This window comes from Budorcas taxicolor, chromosome Y, assembly GCF_023091745.1.
Source record: "Budorcas taxicolor isolate Tak-1 chromosome Y, Takin1.1, whole genome shotgun sequence".
NCBI lineage: Eukaryota > Metazoa > Chordata > Mammalia > Artiodactyla > Bovidae > Budorcas > Budorcas taxicolor.
Genome location: NC_068936.1, coordinates 4,664,696 through 4,683,100, shown reverse-complemented (window position 1 = coordinate 4,683,100; position 18,405 = coordinate 4,664,696). Strand labels below are relative to the sequence as shown.

Sequence of the window (18,405 nt, the reverse complement as noted above, 5' to 3'; positions counted from 1 at the left end):
CCTGTAGAGAATTTTCTTTCCCTTTCCATTCACATTGGCAATTGCATGCTTTGCTTTTGCTGGTACATGCAGTTTTACCTTTATTCCAGACAGTTTGCTTCCTTCTCTGATCTTCCCCACTTGTACAGACGTTTACAATAACCAAACCATTGCAATAACCGTTTCTTAACCAAACAGAATTTGGTAGGGGGGGGGGGGGGGGGCGGGGGGCGGGATGGGGGGGTAGAGTGGGGTGAGAGTGAGGGGATGGGGCCACACCGAACAACATCTAGGGCCATAGTTCCCTAATGGTAATAGAACTCATGCCCCTGTAGTGAAAGCACAGAGGCCTCCTCAGTGAACTGCCAGGGAATTAATTTCCTGGAATTAATTTAAAGAAAGACATCTAATTAGGAGGAATTTTTGGGTGACATTTTACATTTTCGTTTGTGAACAGTGATTATAGTTCACCTGATTTTATAGTTTTGTGATTTTACCAGCTTAAAGGTTTTGCGGTGATTCTTTTTATTTTAAAAGCAAAAAACTGTTTCTTAATTCCATTGAATACAAAAAAATTAAAACCTGTATAATATTTTAAAGAGTGGAGGCTTTGTTCTGATTATTGGCACTTTGCTCTACTGAACTGAATGTTAATAACATTTGTAGAAGAGACACACAGGGAAAGGTACGTCTTTGTATTAAGTGACATAACAGCACCCAATGCGTGAATTATTGATTGGAGTTTAGAGACAGGCCATGTTGGGCTAAACTCCTTATTCCTGTTTTCAGCCCTTGAGTAATAATCAGAAACTTTATCTGAAGAGAGTGGGGTCAGTTGTCAGACTCCTAGGTATCTACCAGCCAGCAGGGCTGGAATTAAATGCAGCAGCTGGTAGATATAGGATGGGGCAAGAGGTCACCTTGTCTGTTTGTTGCTGCCTGGAGAGATGCTTGTCCATGTGCCAGTGGGGCCAAAGCTGTGACTTTGTGGCCAGAGGATGTCTCTGACTCTGCCTTGGGTTCCCTGAAGGTGGAGGGACAGCACATCGGTTCTTTGGCCAGAGAAAGACCACCACCACCACCACCCCTGCACCCCCACCCCCGGCCTTGCTCTCTGAAATTCCCCCAGGACTCGTTCCAGAGTAGGTTCTTCAGGATGGGCATTCGGGCCCCACCCAGACTCATGGAGCTGGCTGGCCAGAGCCTGCTGTGGAATGAGGCCTTGGCCAGTGCAGCCCTGGAGGAGCTCCCGATTGAGCTTTTCCTGCTGCTGTTGAAGGCAGCCTTTTCCGGGAGGCACACCCAGGCCCTGTCTCGAATCCACATGCTGCTGCACACCACCCCAGACCAGGAGAAGCACTGCATGGGCCAGCTCACTGCCTAGTTCCTGAACCTGCTGCACCTGCAGGAGCTCTACCTGAACACCATCTCCTTCCTCGAGAGCCGCCTGCACCAGGTGCTCAGGTGAGGCGTGGTGCCAGCTCAGCAGACCGCTCCACAGACCAGAACAGACCTCTCTCATTTCATTACCCTCAGGGCGTCTTCTCTGTGCCCGCTGGATACATTGCCAGAGTGCACGGGCCGCTCGGAAGTCCTCACAATGCCACTGATCTGTCCCCTGGTGTCTTGTCAGGTCATCTCCCTGGTTAGGGTCAGAGGCATGGCCTAGGTTAGATGCTGTCAAAGGGGACTTGTTACTGGGCGTTCACACAGTGGGGGTCAGGTGTGATGCCCTTGTGTATTCTTTCCGAGAGGGTGATGTCTTAGCTGAGATGATGACAGATAACTGTGAGAAGGACATTGGCCTATCAGGCATGAGGTTTGAAGACTGAAACTCTGTCTGTCCCCTCCTACCTGCCACTTCGGTCCTGAGCTGTTTTAGGCACCAGATGAGCTGTGGGAAGTGGGTGATTCTGGAGATGACAAGGAGGGGTCAGGAGGGGAAAACTGTGGCTCCTACGTAGTCCAGAGAAAAGAAAAAGTGAAAAGAGCATCATTGTTGAAATATCTCCAAAGTCTTTAAGTCCAAATTACAATCATTTTCTTCTAAGACTTCTGGATACATAGGAAATCCTCAGTAAGAGGTTATTACTCTGCCTTGAACACAGTGATCAAAACTGAGAGGATGCAGCCTAGACTGTCTGTATGGATGAGTTGCATTGATTCCCTTTTTGGCAGATGCAAACTCTAAGCATTAGGAATAAATATATTCACTTAGAAACCAGAAGAAGAAAGAAAGAACTGTAGGTGGTGATGGACAGATTGTGTCCCCCGAATATCTGGGGGATATTCACCCAGGGATCATCTATAACTACAGGGACCCATCAGCCCATGTCCACTGCATCCAGCTGTTTAATTCAACTAGTCATATCCTATAAAAACATCTTAATTCCTGCCAAGCAAATACTAGTAAGCTGAAATAGGAAATAACATTTGGTTACTGTTTGATTCCCACATTGAAAATAGTTTATCATTTTGTGCATGGGGAGGTCATACCCATGTGAGCACGACCTTTCCCCATGAAGACCCCCTGCCTTCCTGTCAAGAAGGTGAGAGGTAAGCTCCAAGCCAGGGAGATGCCTTGTGTTCCGCCGAAACACGCCTCTCCTCTCCACATCTCTCCACCCACCACCTCTGACCCTGGGACTGAATGCCCTGTCTCTCCCCAGGTGCCTGAAGACCACTCTAGAGACCCTGTTGACCACCAACTGCCTGATTTTGGAGCCGGATGTGATGTACCTGTCACAGTTCTTGAATGTCAGCCTGCTAAAGGACCTGGGCCTCAGCGGAGTCAACTTGACCAGCCTCAGCTTGGAGCCCCTGCAGGTACTGATCAAGAGGACCTTGGCCATACTTGCAGGACCTGGACAAGTGCAGCATCATGGACTCTCAGTCCAGTGCCCTCCTGCCCTGCCTCTGCTGCTGCTCCCAGCTCACCATCTTCAGCTTCTGTGGCAACCACACCTCATTGGGCATGCTGGTCAGGTCAAAATGACACCCAGGACCTGGCTAGAAGAACAAAGGGACCAGACATTTGTATTGAAACCAAGGAAAGTACCCAAGACAAGTGTGTTTCGTTTGGAGGAGATCAAAGACTTTCTTAGTCTAGGCTTGAAAAATTGCTAGCAGAGGGAGTGGCTATAAAGGGACCAGGTGGATCCCTTACACCCAAGGCAAACCCAAGATCCACGCTTCCTATGTGGATTTACGCTTTCTACGCAGGGAGAGCTCCCAGTTATTGAAAGACGCGTGGGACACAGGAGTCTGCTGTTCGGACTGCAGAGCAGGAACCCGTGGTTGGAATTTCCACCTGGGGTAGCGGCAGACACAAAACCAGCTGCCTCCTTGGAGCAGAATGTGGCCCCGTGGGGATGCTGAAGCCCGGGAACCACAGAAGACGCCCTCTGGTTTAGGGGTGTGTCTATAAGTGTGCTGCCCACTACCCTCTTGGCCACTGGTCTAGATTTGAGCCAGTAGCCTGTGCGTGGTTCACAGCCTAGGGCCTTTCCTGTTTCACTGATCTCCCAGGATCTGTTCACCCTGTCTTGGCCTGTCCACCACCCCTTTCTTCTGCCTCCAGCCACCCCCAACACACCAGCCCCCGCCTCCCGACTATCTCCGTCACTCCCCGCCCACAAAAACCTAGTGGGTCCCATAGGTTTACTGGACCCTGGGCCGCCATTGTGCACCACTTGATGTGGTGCTATTATGTCCCATGTCTTTGCATTTGCCTAAGCTTGGGATCATCAGTTCAGTTCAGTCACTCAGTCGTGTCTGACTCTTTGCGATCCCATGAATCTCAGCAAGCCAGGCCTCCCTGTCCATCACCAACTCCTGGAGTTTACCCAGACTCACATCCATTGAGTCAGTGATGCCATCCAGGCATCTCATTCTCTGTCGTCCCCATCTCCTCCTGCCGCCAATCCCTCCCAGCACCAGAGTCTTTTCCAATGAGTCAACTCTTCTCATGAGGTGGCCAAAGTAATGGAGTTTCAGCTTTAGCTTGGGTTCATGGCCAGGGCCAAAAGGAGCGTGAGAGGTAGTCAGAGGAAGGCGGGAGCATCCAGGATCCCCGAACCTCCTTAGTTGTGAGCCTGGGTGCTCAGGGGACAGGGGCCACGTGGACGGCTGTTGTAATGCTGTGCATAGCTGTGACCTTGCAGCCACCAGTTGTCACGTCACGTGAAGAGGCCACGCTCTTTAGGGTGGAGGTGGTGGAGGATGGCGAGGCCCTGGTGGACAGAGACATGGCGGGAAACAGGTGGGAGTTGTAGCAGCTGGTGGAAGACATCATGGAAGAGGTGCAGTTTATGGCAGTTGAGGAGCAGAAACAGGGGTCCTCCCAGGAACTGGGGGAGAAGATGGTGGAGGAGCAAGGCCAGGAAAGCCTGGAGGCCCATGTGAGCATCTGGTACTAGATGCGCTGCAGGCACTGGCCGCCCTGCAAGTGGAACTGAGTTTTGAGGAGAAAAACCTCAGGGCCTATGTTCGATTCATGTGCAAGAACCATCAAAGGAGGAAGCATCCCTTGGCTCGGAGAAGCACCATCATCCAGGGCATCCCTGGTTTTTGGCCCAATACTGTATCCTTTCTGTTTCCCCTTAGGGTCCGCTTCTCAGGAGGGGCAGGAGCAGGAGCAGGAGCAGGAGGGGTGGGGTCAAGGGCACAGGAAGGGCACTGGAGGCCGATGAAGGAAATTTGGTCCTGTGCAATTGGCAGGCTCCAAAGGCACAACTGAGTAGAGTCCTGGCAGGGCCACACCTGTAAGTGTTATAGCTATGACTTTGAATGTCTCCTTCAGGCCTGTATACGAGGAGGAGCAGCACCTGAGATCTCTAAGTCAGGAATGACCACAGACAGTACTCCAGAGCAGCCTCAGCAGACAGTTGTAAATGTGGATAATCCCGGGAAATAGCTGAGACATGGAAGTCACACACACACACACACACACACACACACACACACACACACACGTACACAGTCCCTTAGACTGCAAGGAGATCAAGCCAGTCAGTCTTATAGGAAATCCACTCTGAATATTCACTGGAAGGACAGATGCTGAAAGTGAAGCTCCAATGCTTTGGCCACCTTATGGGAAGAGCCGACTCATTAGAATACACCCTCATGCTGGAAAAGATTGAAGGCAGGAGGAGAAGAATGGGATGGTTGGATGGCATCACAGGCTCAATGGACTTCAACTTGAGCAAGTTCTGGGAGATGGTGAAAGACAGAGAATCCTGGTGTGCTGCAATCCATGGTGTTGCAAAGAGTGAACACGACTGCACAAAAACAAGTTATTGGCTGTCTTGTTTGCTTTTTTTCTTGTTTCTTCAGTTTTTCACTTCTAATTAAAATTGTTCTTTGAAACTCATGGAAGGTCTAGGACCTAAAGTTTTTCTACAAATAAGAGGCAAGGTACATTGGTGTGGGGGGGGGGGAGGGGTTGGGGGCGCGGGGCGGGCTTGGGAAAGCCTTGCAGGGTCCTGCTCAGTTATATGATGAAACAGACTGACAGTGCCAAGTTTTGTTATAAATGGAAATTCCAATACTGTTAGTGGAAATACACATTACTTCAATCACTTTGCAAAAGCATTTGACTCTACCTGCATATTAGAATGGAACAGTCAGTATCAAATCTGCCTGCAATGCAGGAGACCCAGGTTTGAACCCTGGGTCAAGAAAATGCCCTGGAGAAGGAAATTCTAACCTATTGTGGTATTTTGCCTGGGAAATCCCATGGATAGTGGAGCCTGGTAGGCTAGAATCTATGGCGTTGCAAAAGTCAAATACCACTTAGCAACTAACCCACTGTGACATGCATTACCAGAAAATCTCATGTCTACATATATAAACAGCTATCCTAGAAAACTTACTATGAAACACACACATGGGTTCATAGGCAGCTTATTCAAAAAGGCAAAATAAGAGCCTCAAATTTCAGGCACAGTAAAATGGACCTATAAGACTATGTGCATTCATCCACGGGGATTCTAACCAGCAATCAAAAGGAACGTTCCACAGCTACATACAATAAGAATGCATCTCACTTATCTGAAAGAAAACCAAGACCAGGGGAACAGAAACTCTATTGTGAGGTTATTTTAATTTAAAATTTGAAACAAAGAAAATGAACCCCTAGTGCTAGAGGTCAGAGAAATGTTTACTTTGGGGAGCAGAGAGTGGCCAGGAAGGAACATGGAGATTTCAAAGCTACTTGCTGGTGGAGAGATGGAGCAAGTACAATTTCAGTTACAAGCCAAGCAAGACTTTATTTGCTTGGGCTCCAAAATAACTGTGGATGGTTACTGAGGCCATGAAATTAAAAGACGCTCACTCCTTGGAAGAAAAGCTGTGACAAAACTAGAGGGCATAGTAAAAGACAGAGACATTACTTTGCCAACTAATGTCCATAAAGTCAAAGCTATGGTTTTCTCAGTCGTCAGATAAAGATGTAAGAGCTGGACCATAAAGAAGACTGAGTGCTGAAGAACTGACTTTTTTTGAACTGTGGTACTGGAAAATAGAGAAGAATCTTGAGAGTCCCTTAGACTGCTAAGAGATCCAACCAGTCAATCCTAACGGAAATCAACCCTGAATATTCAGTGGAAGAACTGATGCTGAAGCTCTAATATTTTGGCTACCTGATGGGAAGAGTCAACCCACTGGGGGAAAACAACAACGACAACAACAACTTGATGCTGGGGAAATATTGAAGACAGGAGAAGTGGTGACAGAGGATGAGATGGTTGGATGGCATCAGCAACCCGATGGAATGAGTTTGAGCAAGCTTTAGGTGATAGTGATTGACGGGGAAGTCTGGCGTGCTGAAGTTCATATGGTCACAGGGGGTCCGAAATGACTGAGCAACTGAACAACAAAAGCTAGACAGGGTCTTTATGTAAAGCTGGCTGAACATTAAAAGGACTTTTGTGAATCTCTGGAGCTGGGTAGAACATAATTATTACTCAAATCCCTTGCTGAGACATGTCTGCAATGCTTTGTGTTGGTAGTCAATCACCTTTGTAGTTTTTCTGGGTGGCACTTGGGATTTCCTCACAATGATGGATGCTGTCTCTCTCAGTCCCAGCGGAACTAAAGTTCAGATCATGACCTCTGTTTCAGGAGGCAATCCTGAACAATTGCTCTGGCTTTTTGAATGAATGATGATACTTGGTTTTGCGCTCTCTCTTTTCCTTCAGCTTCAGAAACTGTAGCCAGTGCTTGCAACATGTAAAGACCCTCCTGTTCCAGTGCCTGCAAGAGTGATTTACGAAGGATGTCACCAGTCTGAGAATTTTGAGGCAAAACAGACAAAGCAAATTGTTCATGTTTCCATGCCACATTCTAAAATGTGCCTCTACATTGCCAAATGCAGAAGATCTGTAATTGAAAATGCAACACACATAGGGCATTTCACCAGGTTCGTGACTGTCCTTCATGTGCTGTAAGAGAACCTGATCTGTTTTTGATGGACAATTCATAAATTTTACAGACCGTGGAGGGCTCTTGGGAACTGTGGACACTTTCAATGTGACACTGCAGCTGGAAGGGGGTGGGAAACAAGCGATGGCAGTGCTGGCAGGTAGAATGCATTCCCAGCTGTCACCCTTCTGCTTCTCAAGCTTCAGATGGTTCTTCACGTGGATCATAACCTTGACATTTTTTAGAACTCTCAAGCAGCTGAGGCATTTAAAGGCTATGTGAGTCTCCTCTTCTGGCTGCCCATTTCTTATATGCTGTCCACAGTAAAAGTCATCAAGTAACATGATCAGACATCCTTTCACAGGATCAACAGTCTTGCTCTGACATGCTGGAGTCCAAAAGTCTGTTTTCTCCAGCCCTTCCAAACTGCATGTTCTGTCTGGATCCATAAGACTGAAGCATGCCTGGTCATTTGCATGAGTCTGTGAAAGTGAGGCCCCACCTTGAACATGGCTCGGTGAGGTCGGGAGGTCTTTCAAGGTCATAACTGTGTTCTTTGTAGGACAGAATCCTGGAGGGGCCATGGTGCAGGCTGGTCCCCCTGGGATTCCATTGCTGAGTTTAGGTCTTTCGGGATACCACGCTTAACATTCACATCTGAAGTGGGACATTGCTTTGAATTAAGACAACTTTCATCCTTGCCTCCTAATGAGAGAACACCTCCAAATAGACAATGAGGCCACAGAGAGAGCAATTCTGAATTGTGAAGCAGAGCTGGCAGAGAGCTCGTTCATAATCAGGTTTAGACGAAGGCTCAAACATAACGTGACTGTCTCTTCCTTCACATTCAGACTGAAAAGTTGGTGGCATGATCAGTGGCTCTGATGCTGGGTTCCTGAGATTTTTAGGTTGCTACCTGCAGGAGGGATCTGGACTCACGTGGCCCTTCTTTCCTCTGGAAGACGAGTCCCTGGTCACTCTGTTCAAAACGTTAGAAATAACTGGCTTTGAACGTGAACTCACTCTGACAAAGAGGGCTTCAGCATCCTCACTGACGTGCTCCACTCCAACAAAGATGACCTCAGCATAGTCATCATCCTCATCTCTGGATTTGGACCCCCCGATCTTTTACTTGGCTTGTGATGGTGCTTGTGCTTTCTCACATGGGAAGAGATGGGCCATTTTATAGTACTTTTGGCTTCAAGTGGCCCCTTCTTCTAGTGCTTTTTCTCCCTAAAGGCAACCGCAGGACAAGGTCATCCCCTCTGAACTCAGGTGTCACTCTCTGTGGTTTCAGTTAACCTTCAGTTGTTCACTGAAAATATTAAATGGAAAAGTCCAGAAACAAATAACTCACAAGTCCTAAATTGCATGTAATTTTGTGCAGTGTGACTGGAATCTCACACCATCCTGCATCCTCTTGCCCAGATGTAATTCGTTCCTTAGTCCTACACATCCCACCCATTTGTCACTCGGTTACCACAATGACTGTTGAGATGTCACAGGGCTTGCGATCAAGTCACCCTTATTTTATTCAATAATGGTCCCAAAGCATAAGTGGAGTGTTGTTGGCCATTTAGATATGTCAGAGGGAATCCATTAAGTGCTACCTTAAAGTCAAAAGATGATAGTTCTCAATTTGATATAAAAAGAGAAATAATTGTATACTGAGGTTGCTAAGATCTAAGGTTAATGTGAAGAAGAGAAAATAAATCTGGGTTAGTTCAGCTGTCAAACCTCAAAATGCAAAAGTTATGGCCACAGAGCGTAGTAAGTGCTTAGTTTGGGTGCGAAAAAAACCCACTAAATTAGTAGAGTAATTTTTTTTTTTTTTTTTACATAAGAGACTACCTTCACAAAACTTTATAAAAGTATATTGTTATAATTGTTCTGTTATTCTTACACCTTCACTGGTGGCTCAGAAGAAAAAGTGTCTCCCTACAATTTGGGAGATCCGGGTTTGATCCCTGGGTCAGAAAGATCCTCTGGAGAAGGAAATGGGAACCCACTTCAGAATTCTTCCCTGGGAAATCCTATGGACAGAGGAGGGTGGTAAACTGCAGTCCATGGGGTTGCAAACAGTCGAACATGACTGAGAGCCTTCACTTTCACTTTCCTGTTAATATTAGTTAGTTGCCAATCTCTTACTGTGCTTTTACAAAATAAACTGCATCACAGGTATGTTTGTATAGAAAAAACGTTGTGTGCATAGGGTTTGATAATATATGAGGCTAGAGATGTCCGCTGGGGGACTTGGAACTTATTTTCTGCAGATGAGTGGTGATGATTCTATTTCTTTCAAAAGGCAAAATTAGTACCTGATTTAATCATCATATGAAACATTGAGATAACTATTCACACCCTTATTTTATACATAAGGAAACATCTCAAATTCGTTTAAATGACACGCCCATTTTAAATTTACTTCTCCAGCCCCCACTTTTGCCTTGTTTTGCCATGGTGACCCCACTGCTCCTGTTAATCTCTAAAGGAGAGCTCCTGGGCACCATTTTGCTTACAGATCTCCAATCTCAATCAGAAATGCTGAACAACATAAAATGTCCAAAAAAGCCTCCAGCTGTCCCTTGGGGGTACCCCTCACTCCCTCCAGTCTGTGAGTCAAGAAGGCACCAGACTCTATACATGGATCAAAAAAAAATTTATATATATATATATATATATATATATATATATATATATATATATATAAATTGTATATAAATTGTATATATATATGTGTGTATATATATATATATGTGTATATATATAAATTATATAAATTGTGTGTGTATAATCCAGAAAGTTCTAATAGCAAAACTTAAACCTGCCTCATGCTGGCAACCATATACAAATATATAGCATTTACACTGTATTGAAACTATTTACATAGCATCAACATTGTATTAGGTATTATAAGGAATGTGAAGATGATTTTAAGTATGCAGGAACATCCCCTTTAGTTACATGCAAAGATTACACCATTTTATATAAGGGACTTGAGCATCCATGGATTTTGGTATCTGCGGGTGAAGGGTTCCCAACTTAATCTTGCAAGGGTACCAAGGAGAGAGGACGGAGTCTTCTCAGGACTTCTGCCATTCCCCCTGCCTTGGATGCTGTCTCAAGTACCACCACCCAGCTCCAAATGTGCCTCAGTCCACAGTTTCTCTGCCAGGCTTCCCTAACCATGATGTCAGAAATCATAGCCTCCCCCAACTCACATGCCATATTCACCTCCAGAGCTATTGGGTTGCTGTATTTTTGTTTCTATAATATGTGGCATCTGTCAGTGCTACATATCTGCTGCAAAAATAAACAGTAAGTGTTATTAATGCAATCATTTATCTGTACCACACGCTCGACCCGTTAATTCCTGGCCCCACAAGTATTTCCATTTGATCTTAGCCAAAAGGCTTAGAATCTATTTCTCCAAGCATGTCATGAAATCCAAATCTTAATGATTTAAAACTATCATGTAAGGGAGAAAGTCAGCCAGTACGTAGCTGGATGCTGACAGGGGCAGTGGTACTCATTGAAATAAAAGGTTTGTAACACAATTTCTGAAAGAGATCAGCCCTGGGATTTCTTTGGAAGGAATGATACTAAAGCTGAAACTCCAGCACTTTGGCCACCTCATGTGAAGATCTGACTCATTGGAAAAGACTCTGATGCTGGGAGGGATTGGGGGCAAGAGGAGAAGGGGACGGAAGATGATGAGATGGCTGGATGGTGTCACTGACTCAATGGATGGGAGTCTGAGTGAACTGTTGGAGTTGGTGATGGACAGGGAGACCGGGCATGCTGCAATTCATGGGGTCGCAATTAGTCGGACATGACTGAGCAACTAAACTGAACTGAACACAATTTCTCTCTTTATAATACATTTGTTGATAGCTTCCACGACATTAATGCATTTCATTGACCTTAAGGGACATTATAAAAATTACATTTGACCATTTCTGATACCAGATCACATTTCATCAGTAGCATATCATAGTTTGTTTAGCTGTGCATAAACTGTGGCCCTAGCGGTAAAGGACCTTCCTGCCAATGCAGAAAACATAAGAGATGCAGGTTCCCTCTCTGGGTCACGAAGACCCCCTGGAGGAGGGCATGGCAAGCCGCTCCTGTATTCCTGCCAGAAGAATCCTATGGACAGTGGAGCCTGGTGGGCTATATTCCATAGGGTTGCAGAGAGTCAAACATGACTGAAGCAACTGAGCACACATGCGTGCAAATATATATAAATATATATTTTATAGTGGTATTAAAAATAATGCTGTGGGACTTCCTGGAGATCCAGTACATAAGACTCCTCACGTCCACTCCAGGGGGGCATGGATTTGACCCCTGGTTAGGGACCTATGAGCCCACATTCCATAGGGTGTGGCCAAAAAAAATAATAATAAATTCTTGTACTTTATGGCTGATGTCATCTTAGATTTAATGAAAATTTCTATTTTTCATAAGCAGAATCGAGCCTACTAAATTCATGTCACAAGTCGCTAATGGGATGATAGCTGCATTATATAGCAAATGGTTTGGGATGCTAGCTGCATTATATAGGCAAATGGTTTAGACAGGGATTGACAAATTGGCTTGCCTCCTATTTATTTTTTTTCTCCCAACCAGCAAGCTAAGAATGATTTTTATTTTTAACTTTTTTTTATTTTTAACTTTTAAAGTACATTTAATATTTTTACACTTCTTTTAGTTTGGCAGGAAATGAATATTTTGTGACATGTGAAAATTATATGATATCTAAATTTCAGTGTCACAAAATTTTATTGGAATACAGCTGTGATCATTTGTCGCTGTCCAAGGCTGTTTCACACTGCTAATGGCAGACATTGCATGGCTGTTAATGCCTGGTTACTCTCTAGACAACTACAGAGAAATTTTACAGACTCATGGCAATGGATAACAAAATGAAGAATTCCAAACCCCATGGCTCACCAGCTCCTGTTGACTCAGTATAGCTAAACACTTCCCACTCTGAGCCTCAGTGGAAGGTGAAGCTGGAGTGTCTGTCTCCGTGTCCCAGAGAGATTTCTTTTGAAATACCAGCATCACTTCCTGTGTCCTGTGTCCTTTGAACTCCTACCTGGCTTTCCAAAATCCTCTTCCCAGTGAGGCTGAATAAGGAGATTCCAAACCTTTTAAAGTCCATTCTAATCCAATCCATAGTATCCAAACTGGGTTCCAATCGGGTTTCTGAACCAGTTTTTTCCCCATAGGATCTCTCAACTGGAAAGATTCTAGTTGCTAGAATATTACTACTGAATTGCTAGAGAGAGGAAAGAATGTGGGTAGGGCTTCAGGGCCCCGCCCAAGGGCTGTTTTCCAGTTCTCAGTGTGTTGAGAGACCCACCTTCCCTCTCTGGTATCCATAGGCCCACCACCTTATCTCCAATTGATTTGCATCTTTAGTTATTTGGGGTTCAATAGCTTAAGGGCAGAGGAAGGTGATCCACATAGCTCTTCCAACTTGGGCTGATTTCTAGAACCTAGAAAGGGAGGGGTCTTCTACCAATGCCAAAAAATTCTCCAGCTGCAAAGAGAAAACCCCTATTCTCTTTCGGGAGAAAGTGGGGAGGGTTGGGGGGAAGGGGGGGCAGGATGAGGGGGGGCAGGAAACAAGCTTACTCCCAAGTGATCTGCACCTAAAGACTCAGCACCCGCTGGATTCCTGGGGTCCTCACTGTGGATCTCCGTGCTGAACTCCAGGAGCTTTTTCTAGGCAGGAGCTCATGTTTCTTAATCTACCTCAGGGGTGTCAGGTCACACCCTCATCCTCCTCCTTCTCCCTTCCTCCCTCACTCCCCCTTCTCTCTTCTCCTCCTTCTCTTCTTCTCCTCTCTGCACCACCTAGATTATATCTCAAGCCTTCCCTCCCACTGCCTTTACAGCCCACTGCACACAGATTCTTAGGGGTATGGAAGGTTTCAAAGAAGAAATATGTGTATTTCCATTCCTTATAAGGTAACAGTCAGTGAATTAAAACAAAAATGAAGTTTACTAATAAACATGATCTCAGCTGCTGTAACCAGATATAACATAAAAAATACCTTTCTTATCAAATCAACATATGATTACCTTAAATTTATACAATATATGTCCATTATATCTCAATGAAGCAGGAAAAAAAAAAACAAAAAAAAAACCCTGACCATTAGAAAGAGCTGGTTTTACATTCTTTTAAGACGGTTGATGGTGAGTGCTGTGCCTAGCTGCTCAGTCCTGTCTGACTCTTTTCGACCCCATGGACTGTAGCCAGCCAGGCTCCTCTATCCATGGAATTATCCAGGCAAAAATACTGGCATGGGTTGCGTTGTCGTTCTCTCAAGTTGAGTATCAAAACCCAAGGCTAAGGACTTCCATGATGGTCCAATGGTTGAGTATCTGCCTTCCAATGCAGGGAATGTGGGTTTGGCCCATGGTTGGGGAGCTAAGGCCCCACAGGCCAGAGGGCAGTAGAACTGATGAAGGATCTTCCATGCCACAACTAAGACCTGAGGCAGCCAAATAAGTAAATAAAAATATTTATTTTTAAAAACTCTATGCTATTTACATTCTTATGGATATATTTGAAAGCATGTTATTAACAGTTTTATTTATTTACGGGCCCACCATGAGACTTCCTGCAGTATCTTAGTTTCCTGACCAGGGCTTGAACCCAGATCACCAGAGTGAAAGCATTGAGCACTAACCATTTGTTTGATTCCTAGTTTGATTTAATTAAAGGGTTTAATTTTATTGTATGCCAAGTCTACATCCTTTGCAGTGTTTATGCTGATGACATAAACCTTTTGGATGTCAATTTTAAAATATTTGCAAAAACTTAGGGGAAAGGAAGGAAAATTTGACTACCGATTTTTGCTTCTAGGCTTCACTGTTGGGTCAGAGACTAAAATATCTGCCTTCAGTACAAGAGACCAGGGTTTGATCCCTGAGTCAGGAAGATCTCCTGGAGAAGGGAATGGCTATCCACTCCAGTTTGCTTGCCTGGAGAATTCCATGGGTAGAGGAGTCTGGGGAGCTACTATCCATGGATTTACAAATAATGGAACACAACTGGATGACACTTTCATTTTGATATGCTTCTAATGATTGCTCAAATCTCAGAATCACCTGGGACATTGTTAAACATAGAGATTCCAAGGCTGCATATCACACCTAAGAAACTCAAATTCCCAGAGGACAGAACCTGGGAATCTGAAAATTCAATGTTTGCCTCACTTGATTCTGAAGTGAACTGAATCCCAGGGTGTAAAATCCTCTAATGCTTTGGATTGATCTCTGGTGGCTCAGCTGGAAAGAATCCACCTGTTAATACAGGAGACCTGGGTTCAATCTCTGGAACAGAAAGATCCCTAGGAGGAAGAAATGGCAACCCACTCCAGTATTCTTGACTGGGAAATCCCATGGGCAGAGGAGCCTGGTAGGCTACAGACTATGGGGTCACAAAAGAGTCAGAAACAACTTGGCAACTAAACCACAACAGTGAAGGTTGCTCAGTTGTGTCTGACCCTTCCAGACCCCTTGGACTATACAGCCCATGGAATCTTCCAGGCTAGAATATTGGATTGGGTAGCCTTTCCCTTCTTCAGGAGTTCTTCCCAACCCAGGGATCAAACCCAGGTCTCTCACATTGCACGCAGATTCTTTACCAGCTGAGCTACAGGGGAGCCCAAACAACGAGAACTTGTTTTAAATAGCCGAGAATACATTCCTTCAGGAGACCCTGAGGGTTGAGGGTCAATAATTCATTTTTTCATCATGTGACACACTGAGCACCTGCATTGGGAGGAGCAGGTTATTGGTTATTTATCCTCCCCACCACCCTTCAGAGATTCTAGGACTCCCACACCCTCTCTTGGTGCTTCTGGATGTCCTTCTTATTGAAGGAATTTACTGTATAAGCAAAGACCAGAGATCTGGATCCAAACTTCTCAGTTTGGGCCACTCTTTCAAATTTCCTGGGCTCTGCTTCTTAAACCTCAGTGAATCTAAGGAATTGCTTACGTGTCTTGTTCAAAAACACATTCTCATCCAAAAGTTGTGGGTGGGACATGAGGGTCTGAGTTTCTCACAAGCTCCAGGTGTTGCCCAGGCTGCTTAAGGTGTCCATATTAAACAGTGAGTACTAGAGAGCTTATGAAAAGTATTGATGTTCTGGTTGATTCTGTGGATCTTACTCCATACTCACAGAATCAGCATCTCCAGGAATGGGACCAGGGAGTCAACGTTAATAAAGGTCTCAGATATTTCTAAGGAGCATGTAGGGTGCAAATGTGTAGCCAGGCAAATTACCCTACCATCAACCCTGTTTTGGGCTTCAATGTGTCCTTCAAAACCCATATGTTGAGGGGAGTTTCACAATGGCCCATTGGCTAAGACTTTGCACTCCCAGTTCCGGGGGGGCTTCGGTCCCTGGGCAGGGAACTAGATCTCACGTACTGCCAGGAAGACTGTAGACCCCAGGTGCCACAACTAAGACCTGGTGCAAATAACTTAATTATTTTTAAAATTATCTTTAGAAGTTCTAAAACCCAACACGTTGGAATGTAACCATATTTGGAGATAATACCTTTAACGAAGTGATTAAGTTAAAACGAGGTCACTAGGGTGGGCCCTAGTCCAATATGATGGTTTTCCATATAAAAAGAGAGAGGGGAATTCCCTGAAAGGCCAATGATTAGGACTCAGAGCTTTCAGTTTCAAGGGCCCAATTTCAATCCCTTTTCTGGACACTAAGACCCAGAAGAGAAGCAGCACAGCCAGGAAAAAAAAAGAGAGAGAGAGAGAGAGAGAGAGAGAAAATTAGGACACACAAGACATCAAGTATGATTGGAAATAAGGTACATTATACCAGGAGAATGCTGCTGTCTGCACATCAAGGAAAGAGAACTCCAGAGACACCACACTGTCAACAACTTGATTCTGAACTTCTAGCCTCCAGAACTGGGAGAAAACAATTTCCTGTTGTTTAAGTCTGTGGTATTTCTGGTGGCCACTTTAGTACTTTAACACCTTACAGAGGGCTCACTCAAGGATGGGTAGGGTGATGACTCAGCTCCCAGGTGACTCCCACCCATTGACAAATGCCCACCCACCCAGATTTTCCAGGGTGCAGCCTGCTCCTGTGGATCACTTCTTTCAGACCACTGCTGCTAAAGTTCCCCACCCAACTCTCTTTCCATCCCCAACTTCTTTTACTTCTCTCCTAGACTGTGAGGGACAGAAACTTGAGAACAGAGTGAAGCCTGTGCTCAAACCATCCTGGATGTGAAGGGGAGTATGTCTTTTAACCAAAGCAAACAAACAAACAAACCAAAAAAAAAAAAAAAAAAAAAAAAAAACAAAAACCAACAACAACACAGCTGTCCAGCAGAATACACTGAAGCTTATCACAAGATGTACAGAAATGCCTTCAGATGTTACATTTGGAAGAAGAAAAGGACAGGACTTCAACATCTTCTGCAGCGAAGATTTCCAGGAAGGAGGATAGCATGCTTTCTGTAGATGGGTTGAGAGCACATAAATTTATTGGAAGGCATTGGATCTGTAGCCAGGAAAGAAATATGACTGGAGAGGGGGAAGGTTGTCCTTCAGTTCATTCTACCTCCAGAAGTTTCTGTGATATGAGCCATGGTCACAGGGCTCCCAGAGGTCAGGGAGGGAGGAATGTTTGGTGACTTCATCAAAGCCTGACCCATAGAAGGCTGTCTCTCAGCACCCAACATCAGACTTCTGGGCCATCTACCAGACTCAAGAAATGACATACTGGGAAATCTCTGGTAGTCATGGAGTTGTTAGGGCTCTGCATTTTCACTGCTGAGGGAATGGATTCTATCCTTAGTTGGGGGACTAGGATACTGCAAGCTGCATTGGCTGGCCAACAAAAGAAACAAAAAAGAAAGACAGACATGGCTTGTTCCCAACTTTTTTTCGATGGACAACCCCAAGGCCAACTCCAGTCTAGGTCCATTGCTGTGGTCAAGGAGGAAGCTCCTTGGGGCCTGTGGCCATGGAGTGTCATGTGGTTAGACTGAGTGTCCGCCAACAGGGCTGGGCACCTCACACCAACTGGGAACCTGGTACTAAGGAGATCAGGCCCTCAGGACACAGGCTGGTGCCTGCTAACCTATAGATCAGGGCTATGTGAGAAGCGGACTTTTCAAGGTGACCAGAAGGTACACTTTTCAAAAGGGCACTAATCCAGGTGGCCAGCCTCTACCCACTTCCTCGGTCTCTAGGGGAGAGCTTGGAGCTTCCATTGTTCTCACAAACCTTTTCCTCTTCTATTCTCCCTGGGAAAGATTTATCTTAAAAGATTGTGGTGTTCATTTTCCCACTTGTATCTGCAACCTTATGGACTGCAGTAGGCCAAACCTCCCTGTCCCTCACCATCTCCTCAAGTTTGCCCAAGTTCATGACCATTGCGTTGGTGATGCCATCCAGCCATCTCATTCTCTTTTGCCCTCTTCTCCTTCTGCCCTCAATCTTGCCTAGCATCAGAGACTTTTCCAGTGAGTCAGCTGTTCACATCATATGAACTATATAGTGGACCTTCAGCGTAAGCATCAGTCCTTCTAATAAGTATTCAGGATTGATCTCCCTTAAAATTGACTGATTTGATATCCTTGCTATCCAAGGGATTTTCAGGAGTCTTCACCAGCACCACAACTCGAAGGCCACAATTCTTTGGTCCTCTGCCTTCTTTGTGCTCCAGCTCTTGCAACCACACATGACCATTAGGAAGTCGGCAGAGTAATGTCTCTGCTTTTCAACACACTGTCTAGGTTTGTCATAGCTTTCCTGCTAAGAAGCAACCATATTTTGATTGCATGGTTGTAATCACCATTGCAGTGACTGCACAGCCCAAGAAGTGGAAATCTGTCAGTACTTCCACCTTTCCCCCTTATATCTGCCATGGAATAATGGGGCCAGATGCCATGATCTTAGTTTTTATAATACTTAGTTTTAAGCCAGCTCTTTCAC

The 18,405-nt window shown here is 45.1% G+C and overlaps 1 pseudogene; it reads right to left on the bottom strand.

Annotated features, from left to right (window-relative positions):
* Positions 1-6,894: 6,894 nt before the first annotated feature.
* Positions 6,895-8,583, bottom strand: LOC128070889 (zinc finger protein 280A-like; annotated as a pseudogene).
* Positions 8,584-18,405: the final 9,822 nt, after the last annotated feature.